The sequence below is a fragment of the Chiloscyllium plagiosum genome, unplaced genomic scaffold (assembly GCF_004010195.1).
Source record: "Chiloscyllium plagiosum isolate BGI_BamShark_2017 unplaced genomic scaffold, ASM401019v2 scaf_60016, whole genome shotgun sequence".
In the NCBI taxonomy this organism is placed as follows: Eukaryota; Metazoa; Chordata; class Chondrichthyes; order Orectolobiformes; family Hemiscylliidae; genus Chiloscyllium; species Chiloscyllium plagiosum.
The window spans coordinates 769-4,398 of record NW_025195355.1 but is presented as its reverse complement, the minus strand read 5'-3'; the positions used below and the strand labels follow the sequence as shown (position 1 = coordinate 4,398).

The window sequence follows — 3,630 nt, the reverse complement described above, 5'->3', positions numbered from 1 at the left end:
GTGTGTGTGTGTCCGTGCCCGTGTGTGTGTGTCCGTGTGTGCCTCTGTCTGTGAGGGAGCCTGTGATGTGGGGATGACGCCCCTGGGTGAGTGAGGGAGCGGGAGATTGAAGATGGTCTGTTCTCTCTGCAGCGGTAATCGAAATGCTGAACCAGAGGATCCAGCACATGGCAGCTCTGAACACCTCGCAGTCAGGAATCTCCAAGGCCTAAGGGTGCTCCGTCCCCCACTGCCCTGTGACCTCCTGTCAGACACAGTATTCCCAGCCTGATCTCAACTCCTGTGGGTCAGCATTAACTGGAGCACCGATGGGCATTCGTTACAACAGAGTGTAACCTCGTCATACACCGAGCACCTGTCCCTCTCTAACCTGGTTACCGTGAGTGTGTAACAGTGTGTAACCTGGTTAGAGAGAGCATGTAACAGTGTGTAACCTGGTTACCGTGAGTGTGTAACAGTGTGTAACCTAGTTACCGTTGCGTATAACAGTGTGTAACCTGGTTACCGTGTGCGTGTAACAGTGTGTAATCTGGTTACCGTGAGTGTGTAACAGTGTGTAACCTGGTTACCGTGAGCGTGTAACAGTGTGTAACCTGGTTGCTGTGAGCATGTAACAGTGTGTAACCTGGTTACCGTGTGCGTGTAACAGTGTGTAACCTGGTTGCTGTGAGCATGTAACAGTGTGTAACCTGGTTACCGTGAGTGTGTAACAGTGTGTAACTTGGTTACCGTGTGCGTGTAATAGTGTGTAACCTGGTTAGTGTGAGCGTGTAACAGTGTGTAACCTGGTTACTGTTGCGTGTAACAGTATGTAACCTGGTTACCGTGAGTGTGTAACAGTGTGTAACCTGGTTAGATTGAGCGTGTAACAGTGTGTAACCTGGTTACTGTTGCGTGTAACAGTATGTAACCTGGTTACCGTGAGTGTGTAACAGTGTGTAACCTGGTTGCCGTGTGCGTGTAATAGTGTGTAACCTGGTTAGTGTGAGCGTGTAACAGTGTGTAACCTGGTTACCGTGTGCGTGTAACAGTGTGTAACCTGGTTAGAGTGAGCATGTAACAGTGAGTAACCTGGTTACCATGTGCGTGTAACAGTGTGTAACCTGGTTAGATTGAGCGTGTAACTGTGTAACCTGGTTACCGTTGCGTGTAACAGTGTGTAACCTGGTTAGATTGAGCGTGTAACAGTGTGTAACCTGGTTACCGTTGCGTGTAACAGTATGTAACCTGGTTAGAGTGAGCATGTAACAGTGTGCAACCTGGTTACCATGAGCGTGTAACAGTGTGTAACCTGGTTAGAGTGAGTGTGTAACAGTGTGTAACCTGGTTCGAGTGAGCATGTAACAGTGTGTAACCTGGTTACTGTTGCGTGTAACAGTGTGTAACCTGGTTAGAGTGAGTGTGTATCAGTGTGTAACCTGGTTACCGTTGCTTGTAACAGTGTGTAAACTGGTTACTGTGAGCATGTAACTGTGTGTATCCTGGTTACCGTGTGCATGTAACAGTGTGTAACCTGGTTAGAGTGAGTGTGTAACCTGGTTACCGTTGCGTGTAACAGTGTGTAACCTGGTTACCGTGAGCGCGTAACAGTGTGTAACCTGGTTAGAGTGAGTGTGTAACATTGTGTAACCTGGTTAGTGTGAGCGTGTAACAGTGAGTAACCTGGTTACCGTGAGCATGTAACAGTGAGTAACCTGGTTACGGTGTGCGTGTAACAGTGTGTAACCTGGTTACCGTGTGTATATAACAGTGTGTAACCTGGTTACCGTGAGCATGTAACAGTGTGTAACCTGGTTACCGTGTGCGTGTAACAGTGTAACCTGGTTAGAGAGATCGTGTAACAGTGTGTAACCTGGTTACCGTGTGCGTGTAACAGTGTGTAACCTGGTTAGAGTGAGCATGTAACAGTGTGTAACCTGGTTACCATGTGCGTGTAACAGTGTAACCTGGTTACCGTTGTCTGTAACAGTGTGTAACCTGGTTAGATTGAGCGTGTAACAGTGTGTAACCTGGTTACTGTTGCGTGTAACAGTGTGTAACCTGGTTACTGTGAGCGTGTAACAGTGTGTATCCTGGTTCCCGTTGCATGTAGCAGTGTGTAACCTGGTTCCCGTGAGCGTGTAACAGTGTGTAACCTGGTTAGAGTGAGCGTGTAACAGTGTGTAACCTGGTTACTGTTGCGTGTAACAGTGTGTAACCTGGTTACTGTGAGCGTGTATCAGTGTGTAACCTGGTTACCGTTGCGTGTAACAGTGTGTAACCTGGTTACCGTGAACGTGTAACAGTGTGTAACCTGGTTAGAGTGTGTGTGTAACAATGTGTAACCTGGTTACCGTTGCGTGTAACAGTGTGTAACCTGGTTACCGTGAGCGTGTAACAGTGTGTAACCTGGTTAGAGTGAGTGTGTAACAGTGTGAAACCTGGTTCCCGTGTGCGTGTAATAGTGTGTAACCTGATTAGTGTGAGCGTGTAACAGTGAGTAACCTGGTTACCGTGTGCGTGTAACAGTGTGTAACCTGGTTACCATGTGTATATAACAGTGTGTAACCTGGTTACCGTGAGCATGTAACAGTGTGTAACCTGGTTAGAGTGAGTGTGTAACCTGGTTACCGTGAGTATGTAACAGTGTGTAACCTGGTTACCGTTGCGTGTAACAGTGTGTAACCTGATTAGTGTGAGCGTGTAACAGTGTGTAACCTGGTTACCGTGAGCGTGTAACAGTGAGTAACCTGGTTACTGTGTGCGTGTAACAGTGTGTAACCTGGTTAGAGTGAGCATGTAACAGTGTGTAACCTGGTTAGAGTGAGTGTGTAACAGTGTGTAACCTGGTTCCCGTGTGCGTGTAACAGTGTAACCTGGTTAGAGAGAGCGTGTAACAGTGTGTAACCTGGTTAGAGTGAGCATGTAACAGTGTGTAACCTGGTTACCATGTGCGTGTAACAGTGTAACCTGGTTACCGTTGCGTGTATCAGTGTATAACCTGGTTACCGTGAGCGTGTAACAGTGTGTAACCTGGTTAGATTGAGCGTGTATCAGTGTGTAACCTGGTTACCGTTGCGTGTATCAGTGTGTAACCTGGTTACCGTTGCGTGTAACAGTGTGTAACCTGGTTAGAGTGAGTGTGTAACAGTGTGTAACCTGGTTACCGTGTGCATGTAACAGTGTGTAACCTGGTTACCGTTGCGTGTAACAGTGTGTAACCTGGTTACTGTGAGCGTGTAACAGTGTGTATCCTGGTTAGAGTGAGTGTGTAACCTGGTTACCGTGAGTATGTAACAGTGTGTAACCTGGTTACCGTTGCGTGTAACAGTGAGTAACCTGGTTACCGTGAGCGTGTAACAGTGTGTAACCTGGTTAGAGTGAGTGTGTAACAGTGTTACCGTGAGTATGTAACAGTGTGTAACCTGGTTACCGTTGCGTGTAACAGTGAGTAACCTGGTTAAGGTGAGTGTGTAACAGTGTGTAATCTGGTTACCGTGAGTGTGTAACAGTGTGTAACCTGGTTAGAGTGAGTGTGTAACCGTGTGTAACCTGGTTACCGTGAGCGTATAACAGTGTGTAACCTGGTTAGAGTGAGTGTGTAACAGTGTGTAACCTGGTTACCTTGAGTGTGTAACCTGGTTACCGTGA

At 47.3% G+C, this 3,630-nt stretch overlaps 1 long non-coding RNA gene across 5 annotated transcripts in view; it reads right to left on the bottom strand.

Annotated features, from left to right (window-relative positions):
- Positions 1 to 899: 899 nt before the first annotated feature.
- Positions 900 to 3,630, bottom strand: part of LOC122545836 — a 2,879-nt gene continuing 148 nt past the window's right edge. The window contains exons 2-11 of one of the 5 annotated variants that reach the window (XR_006310609.1): positions 3,500 to 3,603; positions 3,256 to 3,350; positions 3,107 to 3,201; positions 2,816 to 2,919; positions 2,517 to 2,602; positions 2,357 to 2,452; positions 2,136 to 2,167; positions 1,536 to 1,790; positions 1,134 to 1,164; positions 900 to 943 (exon numbers count right to left, since the gene is read on the bottom strand). This is a non-coding gene — a long non-coding RNA (uncharacterized LOC122545836). Of the gene's footprint in view, positions 944 to 1,133; positions 1,165 to 1,535; positions 1,791 to 2,135; positions 2,168 to 2,356; positions 2,453 to 2,516; positions 2,666 to 2,815; positions 2,920 to 3,044; positions 3,202 to 3,255; positions 3,351 to 3,499; positions 3,604 to 3,630 lie in introns of all 5 variants that reach the window. The other 4 variants (XR_006310610.1, XR_006310608.1, XR_006310607.1 and 1 more) reach the window with 4 other exon arrangements.